At 42.7% G+C, this 17,755-nt stretch overlaps 1 protein-coding gene across 2 annotated transcripts in view; it reads left to right on the plus strand.

The window, feature by feature from the left end:
* The window catches only part of LOC137604196 (adhesion G protein-coupled receptor A3), a 148,350-nt gene that overhangs the window by 58,427 nt on the left and 72,168 nt on the right, over window positions 1–17,755 (plus strand). The gene's annotated exons all lie outside the window — the stretch shown is intronic.

Genomic DNA, 17,755 nt, shown 5'->3' on the forward strand with positions numbered 1-17,755 from the left:
TCAGCCACAGCCCCACCGTCGCTCCTGTCATGGCCATCAGAAATGAAAAATACATGTCAGGTGGGGAAAAACATTCTGCTCCCCCAGCAGTGAAGTGACATGGGTGTTTGCTTGGGAGAATTTTAATATTTTGCCCCCTCAGCTATTTAGATCGCCAGTGGATTCACCACTGAGAGTAAATATCAGTGGGTGAAAGATATGTTCTTTCTTTGTGGTGAGATCATTGTCCTATCTGAGGTTCTGTCAGCGATTACAGCAGATTATTCTCACTTCAGGCGTCATGTGGAGGGTATTAGAGGGTATTGGAGGGTATTAGAGGGTATTGGAGGGTATTCAGGTACGTCTGCAGGCATTTCTGGAGGCTGAGCTCAGCTGTGTAACAGAGAAGACGATACTGCAGAGACAAGTCTGCAAATATGTTCAAATCAGCTCTTGATTATTTCCGGATGTACTTCATTTGCCTCTAGAGGCCTGGTTTGACTAAGTCTGAGAACATCTTCACAGAGACAAGGTTCTCTATGTTCTCCAGTTGGCTCCAAACAGAAGTCAGTCCAATTTGTGAGGTTCTGTCAGTTGGTTAGTCGGACCTCTAGAACTGTGACAAATGTCCTTTAATAACTCCTCGTAAAACAAATGGGATTTTTACTGAATTTTTAGAAATAATCATGTCAGAAGATGAACTCTAAAACATGAATAATCACTTCATCTCAAGGAAAGAAAAACTACTGTCTGTATTTCAGCTTCCAAGGGACTCTTGTGCTCGTTTGGTCTTAATCAGAATCTACTTTACTGGACATAAATTGTTTTATTGGATAAATATTTTGTTTTGATTTTTATTATTTTATTTTATGTTATTTCTAGTTACAGTTAGGAAGCTACGCTCTGATCCACTGTTTCACAGACGACACACTAACAATGCATGTAAAGTGAAAACAAATCTGTTTGGGGTAACACATCTAACCTGGAACAATGTACCCCAACCTGAAGAATGAGCACGATGGCTTCGATTCATTCATTATCTAGTTGGGAAAGATTCTGTTTGAGAGAACAGAAACTATCCTAAAGGTTTTTTTTCCTCTGAATGATGAGTATTTTAAAAGGGTCAGATTTCTGTGGTTGAGGCTAGATGCTACAGAGTCAGTTGCTTTCCTCTGCTGTATTTTATTATTCTGTTGTGAATAAATATGGAAATTGTTTATTTAGTACAATAATGTGCCATTTCAGTCAAGTTACTTAGTTCAGTAAAGTTTGCAAAATAAAACTTGAGCTACTCTAAGTGTGAAACTCCCCTTCAGAGCAGTAGAGGTTGAACGTGTAACAGTGACGGCCTGAGGCAACAGCCTTCATGTTGTAGTTACTGAGAAGCAAATTCACAACAAAAGTTCACACTTTTCTGCTTTTTGCCAGATATGTCCCTCATATCTTTGACCTCCAGTGATCAGACTCTTGTCAGAGAACAGAGAACACCACGGATGACGAGACCGCTCTGCCTGACACTATTTTCTGAAGTGCACCTTTTGCCCTTTTCATGTTGGGTCAGTCCAAGAGCTGCTCACCTCACTAGAACCAGAAGCAAACTTTGATAATAACCTTCCAGCCTGTCCTCTCTTTTGAATGTCTGCCAAAGGAACAAAGTAACACAAAGAAGGACAAATTATGACACACATGGAATGATGCACGACAAACAAGCCACCAAAGAAGGCAAGACAAATGTGGTAAATGCTCTAAGGAGAGAAGGCTAACAGGAGATAGGTGCAAACAGTCGACAGTCTCAAAGGTGGGAAGTCGACACAAAGGAAAGAAGCATGAAGTGAAAAGCATGACATAGAAAATAAAACAGGAAATAACTCACATTTGATTTCAATCTGAGTTGTGATTGTTGATAGATTATTAACAAAATACATTTACTAGTGTTTTGGGAGATTAAATCTTTGGAATCTAATGTTAAATCATCATCTGCAGGTATTGGTTCTGCAGCTAACTGATAGCTATTGGACCTCAGCATCCACATGGCAAATAGATTGAGTTTAGATTGCAGTAAACGGGGGAAATAAACAAATGTTCACATATCTAACAGAATAAATGTGATTATTATGTGTGTCACAAACTTCAGTCTGTGCTGGGTTTTATATTTGAGTGGTCAAATTAAGCGTTGCCATGACAGTGAGTTCACTGCATCCTTCACTGCTGCAGACACACGACTAGGCAGCATCACTAAACCTTTGTTAATGTATAATGGGGGGAAAAACAACCCTTTTTTTGCATCACCTTCTCTTTAAAAGCATTTAATTCACATTGAATCCACCAGTGTGGCCGTGAAGCACAGGTGTAGATGTGACAGGAATACCAGAGGATCGTAAACGACAAAAATGAACAGCCGTTCTGAATTATGAATGAAGCTGGTGTGTGAAACTGGACATCCTTTCTCCTACCAGGGAGGCAACACGTGAGCTATGTGGGAAAATGAATGCTGTTGCACACACACACACACACACACACACACACACACACACACACACACACACACACACACACACACACACACACACATGCAGAGCACATCACAGTCCTAGTCCTGTATGAATCATCAGTTTGTTTAACACTGTTTAGTGTAACAACACACTGTGAAAACCCCAAATGGGCACACAGAATCATCTCCTCTTATTAAATAAAGGAGATGTTGTAGATAGATAGACATGACAGCACCAGTAGAGATATCCTGAGAGTGTGTGTGTGTGTGTGTGTGTGTGTGTGTGTGTGTGTGTGTGTGTGTGTGTGTGTGTGTGTGTGTGTGTGTGTGTGTGTGTGTGTGTGTGTGTGTGAAGTTCATGAGCCACAAAGACACCAGGACAACATACAAACTCCACAGAGAACCACTGAAACCTTGAACCTTCTTGCTGTGAGACCCGAGCGCTACCCACCATGCCGCTATCTTCATATTTGACTTGATATACATTTAAAGCTGGGTGCCCTTCCTTCCACAACCCCTTCGTTTTTTCGGTCTTGAGCCTGGCACTAATGCTAAACTGGCATGTCTCATCGTATTTTAGATTTTAAATGTACAAGTATTATGTCATGGGTGAATTGCTGCTCCAATGACGTGTGAATGCCAACCCAAGTGTTCAAATGCTCACGTGACTTTCTGGTTCTGCTGAACTTGGTAGAAGATCTATTTGCAATTTTAATCATTTTACTTATTCGGGGAATTTCATTTCACTGCAGCCTTTTTCAGGGATGTTCTAAATCCATTTACAGAGTTACTCACATTTAGACTGGAAGGTGCTCAGTCCTACCCCAAACCTGCTCTGAACCTGCCACTGAACAGCCCCAGTGAAGTCAGTAGGTTTTTTTTACCAAACCTTTTGAGCAGTGATGTCAGTGACACCAGCCTTCTTCTGATTTCTGAGGCTTATGTCCAGAGGACCATCCTTTGGAATTTGATTTAGGATGTTTTATTTTAGGACGTGTATGGAAAAAAATAGGCCTATATTTCAACACCATATTAATCATCAGTGGAATTAAAGCAAAAGTATCACCCATTCTGCAAGGGACCCCTGGTTCCTCCTTTAAAACACCTCAGTTCAAAAACGATGGACTTTTCTAACCAAAATGTATCTGGATGGAAATCACGGTGACACTGTTTCCTTCTGACAACTACAAATCTATTTTATCTTAATGGTATCACTAAAGTTCTACTAGTCTATAAAGTATAAAAACCGCGTTTTTTTGTAAGATAAGATCAGATGAGATCAGATTAGAAGATAAGATGCCCTGTGTGTGACCCTTTTTAGGGCTTATGTGTGACATCCAATCACAGCATCTCAATGTGCAGCCGGGATGAAAGATAGTCAAATTTGGGAACATTAGAATATATTCATTTATTAATTTTCTAAACCCACTTCATCCGCTGCTGCATGTCACGGGGTTGCTGGAGCCGGTCCCAGCTGACTGTGGTTGTGAGGCAGGGGACACTCCGGGCGTGATGCCAGTGCACTGCAGCCACATATAGTCATACAAACACACACATTTTACTGTACAAATGATTCTCTTTCAGAATAAAACAGGACATCAGCAGTGATGTTGTCTTTGAAGTTATGTCATTTAAGTGGGCTGGTCCAGGTCAGAAATGGAAGTGTTTTAGGTCCGACCCCCATCAGTGTTCACGAATGTTCGTGATGGTGAAAGAACAGGGTCACAGATCCTCTGTGGAAGAACTGGGTTCAGCCTTAGAGAAGGGACCTGGATTAGAAGTCACGTTGTTCTTTCATCTGGTCAGGATGTGTTGTTACCGTCTCTGGTTGGAGTCTTTGTGGGAACTTCACACTCAGGGTAGAGCCTGGGGGGTGGGGGGGTTATAGATCTCACACTGGGGGTGATCAATAGTATTGTTTGAGAAAGGAATGATCGAAACACCTGCTTAACCTCCTGTAACTAAGACCAGACCCTAAATACCTAGAAGAGGATGGATGGATGGATGGATGGATGGATGGATGGATGGATGGATGGATGGATGGATGGATGGATGGATGCTAGGTAACAGAACGAGGACCAGAGAAGTGTTCTGACATGATTTTACTGCAGGCAGGTACAGTACAGGTGTTCGTAGGCAGTGATTGTTTGTCCTGTCATAGTCTGAATGTGATGAACAGTGAAGGACTCAGTTATTACAAAATCAAGAATAATAGCTGTGGACTAAATATACTACACGTTAACCATTTTTATAAGTTGCTTGTTAACTTTTCATGCAAAATAAATAAATGAACATTTTGTAATTTAAACGAGCTTTTGAAGATGCCCATATCTTGTTGTTCCTGTGTGTTGGTACCCCTGTCTTTACTACCACTGCAGCACACATTCAGGGGTAATTATCCCTAAATTGCATCAACATTGGTCTTCCTATCCTGTTCCTCTGGTTGTTGGGCCTTATTGTTGGGCGTACGGTTGACTGAGGATGACTGTGTGTTTACCAGCTGAGATTCCCTCCTCGCTGTCGCTGACAGGTAATTAGTGTGAGCCTGTGGGCTGATGGGTTGGAGTATTCCCTCCTCTCAGAAAGCTGCTTTTTAATTCCAACCACTCCACTCTGCATGTGTGCTTGTTTGTTCGTTCTCCTTCATGAGGGCTGTGTGGGTGTGTTTGTGCTTGATGGTGGTGTGTGTGCTCAGCGGCTGGCCTCTAGGTTAACACCCTATCTGGAGACACACTGCTGTGGGCTGCTGCACAGTAAATGAATCCTCTGCCAACACACCAGCTAGAACCAAACAGGACCAAGTTTGTTCTGATTCAGTAAACATGCAGCTCCACCAACACACGCTTAATGTCCTGATAATTGGTTCTAATTGGAATGTGTTCGTGATACACTCTGTGCAGCTCTCTAATAACCAATGGAGGATTTAACATATGCTCCTGAACTTGTGCATGAACAGTTCTCTTCATTAGCTTGTTGACCTGTGTGTGTGTGTGTGTGTGTGTGTGTGTGTGTGTGTGTGTGTGTGTGTGTGTGTGTGTGTGTGTGTTTGGAGCCGGGGGTCAGGGGAGGCATGGTTAAGTTAATCACTCCTCCATATTAGACATGCAAACAACTGGAGGTTAATTGTATGGGTGTTAAGTGTCAAAGACAAATGGCAAGTGGCATTAACATTGAATGGGTGTTAAGATTTTATTAGTTCTTGTTGTGCTGTATGATTAACGGTGGCTGGGCTGGCCCTCCGGCTGTGTGTGTTGCACGGAAGTTTGCTTGTGATTTAAGGTAAATACACGCATCTGTAGTTTTTTATCTAATTGTTTTTGCATGTTTGCAAAGACGTGAATCCTAAGCGACTGCAGCTCAGGCATGCATCCGTGCATTCCACTCCACAGCGGGAAAACCGAACTCTGTCACTGAGGAACTGAGTGTTTTTCTCCTCCCTTTGCAGCTCAGTGAAACAAACAGGCCTGTGATGCAGCAGTGAGAGGCCCTGAATGCTAAACACACCACCAGATGGGGGGAGGGCAGGAGACAAAAAGAGAAGTAGAGTTAAAACAGAATAAGAAACTGCAATAGAGCAGAGAGTGTCGTACAAATGACAAGAGATGGGCGAGTGGACATATAGGGAACAGGAGAGGAGACCAACCTGGGATTAACGATATGAAGAGTAGGAGAATCAGGAAGACACATCGTCCAATCAGAGGCTGGAGGCATTTTCAAATGAGAAGACCAGTAAAAGAGCAGAGGAGTTTATCGTTTACTTCCTGTGGAGACTCTTTGTTAGACAAATGGTCTCCATCAGTCTGTAAAATCAGGTGTAAACGAGCCGACACTGTTCTCAGTGCCCACAGAGCCATGGGAGGAGATCCTGGTGAGGACAGAAGGGACACGCCGGCGCCAAACTGAAAAGAGAATGTGTGGAAAACAATGATGGCAGGTTGAGTAACGATAGCAGTGATTAAATGAGGAGCGACAGCTGAGCTGGTAGGTCTGAGTGAAGAGAAGGGATTCAGAGAGAATACAGACCTACAGTTAGACACATGCTACTACATCCATCCATCATCCATCCATCCATCCATCCATCCATCCATCCATCCATCCATCCATCCTTCCTCTTGAAGACTAGAACTCTCTAGTTAATGAGGCAAATCAAAAGGAAACAGGGCAGTCAGAGACTGCGACATCCCTCGACACCCCTGAATTCAACATTTTACCCTGAACTACTTTCATAATGGTCGCAGCAATGAATTCTACATTGTTCTATCGAGTATGACATTGACCTAGTGTTCCACAGGTGAAGGTCGTCATTACATTTCTGTGCCTCTGACTTCCTGAAAATGTTGGTTTTATTTCTGTGATTATATCTCATCAGATTTCAGAGACGTTTACGTAAACGTATAAAAGTGAAAATTTGACCTTGACCGAGGTTTTCAAGGTCAAGGTTGTGATCTAATTTTCATCCCCTTGTCTCCCTGAATATAAAGCCTTTTGTTCCGTCTTTCTACTTTATTCATGTGATGTGTGCAAAAAAAATGTACAAAATTTAAAATTTGACCTTGACCTAGTTTTGTCAAGGTCATCATCTCATTTTCATCCCCTTTCCCCTGAGTCATGTGCTTTTTGTTTCATCTTTTCATCACAGTTACAATACATCACCGCTTTGAAGCGGGATGTAAACAGGAAGTCAAACTGGATTGTTTGAACCTTTACATGATATAAAGTTCAACTTGCGTTGCTCAAAATTAAGGTGATTTTAATCATGAGTTATTTTTTTGAAATATAACAAAAATAAGAGCAATACACTGAAAAAATGATGTTGTCCATGTCCAGATGCTACAGATCGGTGATCCCTAACCCCCCAGCAGTGGACCGGTATCTGTATGTGAGTCAGTCGGAACCAAAGCACACAGAAAGAACCCAGAAGTGACATTCTGTTTTATTTATTATCTGGTTCTCAACAATATTTTGTTTTAAAATCAGCAGATTCTCTCCTCCACATGGGGCTAGGAATCACTCCTGAATCTTGTCAAATTTGTAGTAGAGTCATTTTTTATTAAACCGTTGTGATTTGATTGGTCCGACATAAGCCTTGTTCAATATGACCTGCAGAGGAACTGTCTGTTTATGTCTGTATAAGGTCAGTCTATCATTGAGTGTCTACCTCGTCATCTCCACTCAGCCCAGAACATTCCATTATAGGAACACACACACACACACACACACACACACACACACACACACACACACACACACACACACACACACACACACATGATTATAAGAGCACAGAGAGAAACAATGTTCCAGTGAAGTCTGTATATCTCGTCATATCAGCGCTCAGCGACTTCGCCTGATCGTGGATGTTTGGTGCAAAAATGTTTTAAACAGTCTATCAGAGTGTGTGAAAAGTTAATTCAGATAGAAGGTGGTGTTTGACGTTTATATTACTGTAAATGATAAGATAGTTTGTCGCTCTATCCCGGAATTCGTTAATCGCGTGTGGTTCCTGGAACGCAGTAACCGTGAGGAACGAGGGATCACTCTATTTGCTAAACTGTCTGTTTGTATCATCGGTGATTCTGTTGGACATTTCCTCAACCTAGGTATGATTTGATTTGGCAACAAATATTTGTACCTCTTGTACTTTGACCTGTCTTAAGAAAGCTCTCACCACCACACTTTTTAAAAGATCTGTTAGGAGACAGAAGAAGAAATTACAATTGAAAAGAAAAAGAAAGCTGCAAATTACCAGTATTTATGCTGGTCGTGTAATTTAATTTTGTTGTATTTATCTGCCTCACCCTAAAGGCCGGCTGGGGACCACTGGCTTAGAGCTCTACTTTTATGTTCTGTGCTTGTTGTTGCAGCAAAACTCATTATAGAAAGAAAGTAGTCAATGTTAAACACAAGTCAGTTTTCCTGGAAAGTAGTCATTCTAACAAGGCCAACAGTCACAATATGGTTCATCTCCCACAGGCAGCTCTGGAGGAGAAAAGACCAGCTGGGGCCAACTCCAGAGGACTGGACCTCACAAGCCTGTTGATGTGGGAGGCTGCCAGTTGTTTGGGTGTCAACATTTTTTTATACCAGTCTGATCCTGAAGGGAAATGAATGAAAATTTGAGGCAGAAAAAACTTGCATGTTATTCCACTTCTTCTACAAAATATCCAGCTCTATTTTATAACTGCCTGTTCTCACATTTGGAGTAACTTTACTAGCATTTGTGTGAAGTTCCAACAATTCAGCTGTGAAGTTCCTTTTGTCCTTCGCAGCAGTCAGGTGGTGTTCATCCAGCTAACTTATAACTGCTTGACACGTCATGATTCTAGTAATAAACAAACCTGTTTATGGCGTCAAACCCATCCGTCATTGCTTATTTGCATGAAGCTCAATGTTTGTATCTTGTCTGTGAAGCAAATGCAAATGTTGGATGCAAATAGTAAGCATCATCTGATGGATGATGCTTACTATTTGTTTAATTCAACATTTTCCATCCATCCATCCATCCTTGTCCTGAGGTTGGTAAACTCTGGTCACATGCATGATTACTCCAAATCTTTCCAAATTTTAACAAGAAAGGATCAGGACAGCTCTGCCTTCCAGACTCCAGATGACGGTAGTCGTACTAGTTTATTGTCGCTGTCGCTGCCTTTCGATCACCAAACCCATCAAGTGTGTGACATTAAGAGTGGCTGGTGTATGAAGAACACATCTGGTACTTCTTATTCAATGTGTAATGAGGGCTGTTTATTTATCGATGGCATTGTCTGCCAACACAATACAGTTGTTTCATCATAGCCAGGAACGTCTTTTTTAAACTGTCTTACCCATGATGCACCAACATATACATTTAAAGTAGTTACATAAGATCATGTGACTTTCTCGTAACTTTGTGTAAATGCTACAAATATCACAGAAATGACAGAAAATATCACAGAAACGGTTGTTCTGAAACGGTCTGTCTGAAATGATCGCTCTGAAACGGTCGTTCTGAAACGATCGTTCTGAAACGATCGTTCATAAACAATCGTTCTGAAACGATCGTTCTGAAACGGTCGTTCTGAAACGGTCGTTCTGAAACGGTCGCTCTGAAACAATCGCTCTGAAACGGTCGTTCTGAAACGATCGTTCTGAAACGATCGTTCTGAAACGGTCGTTCTGAAACGGTCGCTATGAAACGGTTGCTCTGAAACGATCGCTCTGAAACGGTCGCTCTGAAACGGTCGCTCTGAAACGGTCGCTATGAAACGGTCGCTCTGAAACGATCGCTCTGAAACGGTCGCTCTGAAACGGTCGCTCTGAAACAGTCGCTCTGAAACGGTCGCTCTGAAACGGTCGCTATGAAACGGTTGCTCTGAAACGATCGCTCTGAAACGGTCGCTCTGAAATGGTTGCTCTGAAACGGTCGCTATGAAACGATCACTCTGAAACGGTCGCTCTGAAACGGCAGTGGCTCAGTCGGTAGAGCGGGTTGTCCAATGATCCCAGATCAGCGGTTCGATTTCTGCTCCCGACCGTTCACTTTTGGAGTGTGAGCTGTTAGTGGGAGGAGCCAACTAACCTCTAGTGCCCTTGAGCAAGGCACCGTCCCCTCCACAAGCTGCTCATTCAGGGCGCTCCAAAGACGGGGCTGCCCATCATACTGCCTCCCTGTATTTACTGCATGCCTACAGGGCCCTTGTGTGTGATTGGTTGTTTCAGGGGTCTGTACAAAAACATATATATGCATGATTACTAACTACCCACGAGTGAAAACATAATAATTTCCCTCCGGGGATCATTAAAGTGTGTTGTTGGTGTTTTGTTGTTAGTGTTCATCCATTTAACTGCTGGAGCTTATCCCAGCCCACTCGGGTTGTGAGGCGGGGTACACTCCGGGCGTGACGCCGGTGCTCCACTGAGCCACATATACTATGTCCTTTTAGCAAAAGTATTAACAGAAAAAAAAAAAAATCCAGTCACACACGTTGCCTTTCTAACAATGTAGACACTGGATGTGGTTTCCTCTGTTGCTATGTTGATGTGAAGGAGAACCATGTGGACTTTTACACGTGTGCCATTGGCAGAGAGCACACACTGTTGGGTGACAGGTTACATGTGGCAGTTTGTCCCTGTTTGAGTACGAAGCACCAAAGAAGAAGAAGAGGAGGCTCTGCTGCATTCTGTCTGTAGAGGAGAGAGGAGCTCCAGACACTCAGACATCTGTTAGGAGTTCCAGCCCACCTCCTTCGCTGTTATTGGAGACGATTGCTCCTCCAGCGTCCTCCTTTCCTCTGGTATCATTTCCTCTTTTAATCTGCTCCATTCACGTCATGATTAGGGAGAACATTCTCCTCTGATGTCCTTGAAAAGAAGCTGGAAAAAGAACTTTAATTGCTCTGCGGCATGTTTATATGTTACACCATCTGTGGGTCTTCTGCCCTTTGCTGAATTAAAATTCGAAGACCAATCAGATTGGAGTTTTACTGGGCTGCTCTCAGGATGAATTTGCTGCTGGAGCAACAGATTTTACAAGAGAGAATCCCAGTAAGGCTGTGCTCCTCTCGGCAGTGAGCTGTCCGTCTCTCTCACGCTGTATATTTATCTCTAATTATTGTTATTCCTCATGTGGAAACTGTATTTTTCAGCCCTCTACTGTATCCGTTACGGCTCTGTGTAAAGCTATAAATTTGGCACAACAGTTACGAGTCCGCCCACAGACTGGCCATAATTCTAGTTTTACTGAAAAATATAAGCTGCTTATTTCTTATGAAACATTTGAACATTTCATTCACGAAAAGTGGAACAAATAAAACAAGACATCCGCGGGACACTGGCGTCGTGCCTGGAGTGTCCCCTGCCTCATGCCCTGAGACTGCCGGGATAGGCACTGGTTCCCCCGCGACCTGCGTTAGCAGATTAAGTGGGTTAGAAGATGACTGATGATGACTGATCCTTGAAAACATGTTGTGTGTGAGGCTTCACCACTATGCACTGAAGCACACACACCACAAATCAATCAATGAACAACATAGCAGATTTGAATGTATTGATGGTTAGGGTTAGGAATTAATTGTCTGCTGTCAGTGACATTTAAGCAGGAGGCAGCACATGTTATTATTATTATTATTATTATTATTATTATTATTATTATTGTTGTTGTTGTTTTTATTAACTAATAATAATAATAATAATAATAATATATTATAATACATAGATAGATATATACTTTATTAATCCCGGAGGAAATTGCACATATCCATATAATGCTATTACTATTATTATAGAAGTAAAAGAAGATCAGTGTTCTGTACAGAAAATCTTCTCAGAGTTCTTCAAACACGTCCATCAGTGTTCAGAGGACCTTCAGGTGGAGGGCAGGTAAACAGAGGACCTTCAGGTGGAGGGCAGGTAAACAGAGGACCTTCAGGTGGAGGGCAGGTAAACAGAGGACCTTCAGGTGGAGGCCAGGTAAACAGAGGACCTTCAGGTGGAGGGCAGGTAAACAACACCCACATGCTGTCAGTAAACCTGCAGCCACAGACGTACCTGAGGTGTTTCCTCCATCATGGACTTTAGATTGTAGAACAATGGAGTTTTCACTTACAACTGCCTCAAGATGTTCTACTTTACTTGCTTCATGTGTGACACTTCAATGCTGTCAGAGTTGTAGAAAGGACAACTGCAGGACGCGTTAGCCTCGTAGCGCGAGACGCTACAGCGATGCCACAAACGCAGCATGAAGGAATTCTGCATTAACAGCCGTGGCTGTTATTCAGTTATTATTCAGTGTTATGACAGCAGGAATATTGAAATATCGTACTCACCTCGTGAGTTCATCTGTGTGTGTGTGTGTGTGTGTGTGTGTGTGTGTGTGTGTGTGTGTGTGTCCCCACCCACTCCTACAGTCTTCTCCTCACACCTGTTCTCGTTCTGAATGTACATTAGCGCTCACGAGTTCATCACCATTAGTTGCTTTAGTGCTGGATCATGGCACTGAAACAGGACACACAGTTGGTGACACACACATCAGTGTCTGCGCACCAGCATCATGCTACATTTAGCTTTACAGCAGCATTACTGCTGCACTTCACTCGCGTCTAACCTGCTGTTAATTGGTCAAACCTGTTGTGTCGCACATGACAACCTGTTTCCACTCCGTCCACGTCTGAATCTGCTCCAGATACCATCTGCTTCTATTAATACCCACATTGGAATATCTTACATGTTCAATCTGTTCAACCTGCTGCTGAAACGGAGCATGAGTGGATCACAGTATTTACCATACCAGAGACCCCCCCACCCCCCAGGGGCCTGGAATGTTAACGGATCCTCAAGCCGACCTGCACCTTTAACTCACTCCCCCCATTTCTATAGAAACTAGCAGACACATTTTCAAGAACACAGAGCACAGGTGTAATTATTGTTCCCACCCACTCCACCTGTGTTTCTGTCCAATCAGAAGGACGGGTTCACGTGTTCTTCGGTTGTCGGTGTTGTGAGCTCGTTCCTTCTGTTCGTTCCCGTCTCACTGGCGGTGAAGTGTGTACCCTTTCCCCATGCTGTGTAATCCATCCGTCTGTCTCCTGTGTTCCTGGAGAGCCCCTCTAATCCACAGCGAGGCTCTTAACTCGCTCTCTGCTCAGCATCCGTCCTGAATCCTCAGACGTGAGCTCATCGCCCAGCGTCACATTCGTGCTGCTTCCGGACAGACTTCACTACCGCGTGATGACGTACTCAAAGTACTCAGTTGCTTCAGAAATACCCCCCCTCCTTGTAGCGATCTGGAATCCTGATGTCACTGAAGACAAACACCTTAGTTTAGAGAAGGTTAGCGCTGCTGGGTAGTCAGAAGATGATGTTTGATAACACAGTGGACACGTTTTAAGAAGACAGACGGCTTCGAAAAATTCAGGGCAGTTTTGATGAAAGATTTTAAACCTGCAGCAGAAATGGCTGCTGATCACACGTCAGCTCTGTCACGTTTGTACAAGTCCATAATGTCAGCGTTTACAGCAAATAAAGTGTGACTCAGGCTAGCAGAAGGTTCTGGATCTGTGTGGGTTCTCTCCTGGTTCTCCAGCTTCCCCCCACATGCAGCTTAGATTAACTGATGGATCTAAACTGTCCATAGGCATATGTGTGTGTGTGTGTGTTTGCCCTTTGTGTGGTTCAACAATGAGCTGACATCTCATCCAGGGTGTACCCTGTGTCTCGCTCATAGCCAGGTGGGAAGGATGAGGGTTAGCAGACCCTCAAGGTGGGTGAGCAGCTGTAGAAGAGATGATTGTGGTTGTCTTGTCTACAAGAAAATGAATGGATGACAAGTGTGTGAATCTTTTTTTGTTAATCAAAATAGAAAAAATATCTTCTAATCGATAGAAGTAAGAAAATTCCTCTTTAAAATAAAAAATAATAATTATATATATATATATATATATATATATATATATATATATATATATATATATTTTTTTTTTAATGCAGTCTTACACATTAAGTCCTAATGAAGTGAGATAGACAATGTAGTGTGATTCATTGAACCCTACAGCGGGCTGAATAGTTGACCTGGAGGTTTCTGTGGTGTCGGTCCTGAGGCTGAGGCCTGGTAGGCAGGAAAGATGGAGTCACAATGGTTTAAATAAATCATTCCAAAATCACACAGAGCACGGTGTTCCTGACTGGATTGCTGTTCCTGTCTTTTCTGCACCACTTCAGCCAACAGCCACACAATGAGACGTGCTTTAGCGCTGGTCGCTGGACAGCCATAGTTCATTATTCATGAAAGTTTGATAGGGAACTAAAAGCCTTCCCTTATCCAAAAAGCAGGTGAGAGAGGTAGAGAGTAGAGGAACATCAGGGAAGAAATGAAAAGCTCTAGAGGGTCACATCAGCACCACGGCTGTCCTCAAAGGGCCAGATGTAACTAATAAATGTAACTAAATGTAACTACTCCTTAATGTAACTAATAAATGTAACTAAATGTAACTCAGTGTAATGTAACTAAATGTAACTACTCCTTAATGTCACTAATAAATGTAACTAAATGTAACTCAGTGTAATGTAACTAAATGTAACTACTTATTAATGTTAAATAACTGAATTTATTATATAAGATATAAATATTACAAACCTGTTTGTTTCTCTGTTCTAACATAAATCCTTTTCATTTGTCAGGTTATTAAACCCACAGAACTCCATCAATCAAGGATCAAACTATCAATCAATAAAGAAAAATAACATCAGACACAAGTTAGGACGTTAACTTTGTTCACAACGTTTAGTCAGAGTTAAAATGGGCTGAAGTACTGCATTGTGGGAAATGTAGTTTTTTGTCGAAGAATACTTGACCTATTTTTTGATGCTAACCTTTAATGCTCTCGTGGGCCACATAGAATGATGTGGCGGGCCACATTTGGCCCCCGGGCCTTGAGTTTGACACATGTGGTCTAGAGCAACGACACCTCCGGCAGAGAAAAGGTGAGCGTAATTATAAATGTAGAAGTGAGAGAACAAGAGCGAGGGGAACATGAATAAAAGATGACAGAGGAGCCTGTTTTTCCGAGAAGGCTCCAGTTGTCATCACCTACACAAGTCCCTAGATGCTGTTTGTGCAACGAGGGTCTATGAAGGAAAACAGTCAATGACTGAGTCAGTGCAGAGCAGCGTGCTCCTGACGTCACCTGCACCTGAAGTCAGAATGGGTTTTTACAGGAATTCTGAAGAACTTAGACAGTTCAATGGGTGATTGTTGTCAAGAGATACTCAACCTTCAAAACGTGCCAAAGAATACATCACTAGTGTTTTTCTTCCTCCACACATGCACCAAAGCATTCTGGTTTGAACAGGTTTTCCTGTGGTTTGTGTCTCTGGATCTGCCTCAGTGCTGGGGGCAATTATTAGAGCCTTTTTGCCCCAGGCACCCACAGAGTGGTCTGAAGATCTGGAAAGCACAAATAAATGAGCATCAGCCTATCTCTCCGGACAGCAGGAGGGGCGACACGCGCCGCTCTTCAACAGTGATTATCAAATGTTTTAAAGCACTGGTTTCCTGATGGATTGGCAGCACAGGATGGAATGGAAGTGAGTGATTGGAAGGAGAGGTTGTGGAAAGGTGGGGGGGGGGGGCAAGGGGCTGCTCTCCTTTTAGAATTTTTTTTTTTTTTTTACTGTCCTGCTTTCAATTTTAAAGAATACGTGACTAGAGGTGAGCGTCCATAAAGGAAATAAATGGAAAAAATTGTCTAAATCAGAAAGGTTAACGTATGACTTTATTTTGGGCAAAGAAAGAAGCCTTTAAATATTAGTGTGGATCCAACAAGTGCTGAAGCTGATTTTTTCCCATTTTCTTTAATGGAGAAATATTTTGTCAAAATTTTGCTTAATTTTGCAAAAAATGGGGGGAAAAAAGAATTCAAGTGAGAGGAAAGATCCAGCTTGATATCCACGATTTTGTTTCCGATTCCCCCCATCATTACACAGGATAAACTGAAGTGATCAGTGCAAAACGATGAGCGATCGTTGGGCTGATAGAAAACACGTGTTTTGGACTGTTTGTTCATGTTGGAGGTGTGAAATGTTATTGTGTGATTTTATTTCTGGTTCTTATTTTCAGGACTTCAACAAAACCAAAAGTAAAAAGCGTGTCTTTGTCCTGGCTCACACGTGTAATCTGAAGGGACTAAAACAGGCAGACTTTACTCCAAACAATCTAGATTAACAAGAATATATTCCATTGTCTATTATTACCTGTTGGACAGATTGATTTTATGAGGTGATGTAAATATAAAGATAAGGACATTAGATTTACAAAAAACCCTGAAAAATAGAGGGTGGCACGGTGTTAGCCTCTAGAGTGTTGAACCACTGTGTGGAAATCTGTCCTGGATACGGTTTCAGCATCCTGGGTTCTCTGGGCTGGAGGTGTCTGTGGCTGGGACAGTGGAACAGCTGTCAACACATAACAACTCGCCAAATCTTCCCTCAATTGTGGATGGTCTCATCTCTGCAGCATTTGGAATTAAATTGATTTGAGTTTCCTCTGAGAGGAACTTGCCGCACAATGTTGACTCATTCAGGGACAGGCGGGGGCTGATTTAACTGTGTGTCGTTAAAGAGACTTCTGGGAGCAGAGATGGGTGTAATGTCACGTACACTGAGCTGCCTCACCAGCTGATGTACATGCAGATAATGTATAAAGAGAACGGGGGTGAAATTCAGCAGCTTCACACACACAGCGTGACGTCAGACAGCAGATACTTCACCGTCAGAACCATCTGTCCGGTTTGCCACTGATCGTCTCACTGATTGATTCTTTTACATTTTTTTATGTTATGTTGTATACTGGTCTGATCCCGACGGGAAATTAAGAGCACACTCTAGTACTAATTATTAATCAATCGCATGTACACGTGTTAATGTGTACATGCTGCTGTAGTACACACACACACACACACACACACACACACACACACACACACAGGGGGGGCTGTAGGTATGCAGCTGGAGGTAGAGTCGCAGGCAGCTCCTTCCTGGTGAACCCCAATTGAGCACCTTGTAAAGGGGGACGGCGCCTTGCTCATGGACGCCTCGGCAGTCCATGAGGTAAGCTGCATTTTCCCTAAATAACTGTATATACAGGTAGTCCTCAAGTTACGAACATCCAACTTATGAACATTCGTTGATACGAATGTTCATGCCCCATTACATGCCCCATTACAGTCCACAGCGTCAGGACGTGAGCAGTAATGACATTCAAATGACCTCAAATGGTGATGAGGGATTGAAATGTAATCCTTACTATCAGATCAGTTGTGTTGGTCCACTACCTGTAGCAGCTCCTGGCTGAACAAAGGTCTTCAATGCATTAGTTTAAACCTGAAAGCTGCTTTGTGTGTTTCCTCAACTGTTGTGTGCATCGATGGGATAAACACCTTCCTGATGGTGACACGGCTGTGTGACACGGAGATCACGGATCTCCTGGTTCCTTCAGATGTGTGCTGTCATGCCCCATTACAGTCCACAGCGTCAGGACGTAAGCAGGCCCTGACAGACGAGATGAGTTTAGACGTAGCAGCGCTGTGTGGGATCAGCTTTAATACATTGAGTTCATAGTGATGTGGGTTTGTCGCTCACTGCTGCCTTATCCTTTGAGCTTCACGTGTTTCCCTGAAAACACACATAGGAACACAAACAAACACCCACTCTCATCAGCACATCCCATCACTCTGTCTGGGTGTCGCCTCACGTGAAATCTGAGGCTACCTGTCAAATCAAATGGTAAACTGCATGACTTGAATGTATTTCATT

Source organism: Antennarius striatus, chromosome 11 (genome assembly GCF_040054535.1).
Source record: "Antennarius striatus isolate MH-2024 chromosome 11, ASM4005453v1, whole genome shotgun sequence".
NCBI classification, from domain to species: Eukaryota; Metazoa; Chordata; class Actinopteri; order Lophiiformes; family Antennariidae; genus Antennarius; species Antennarius striatus.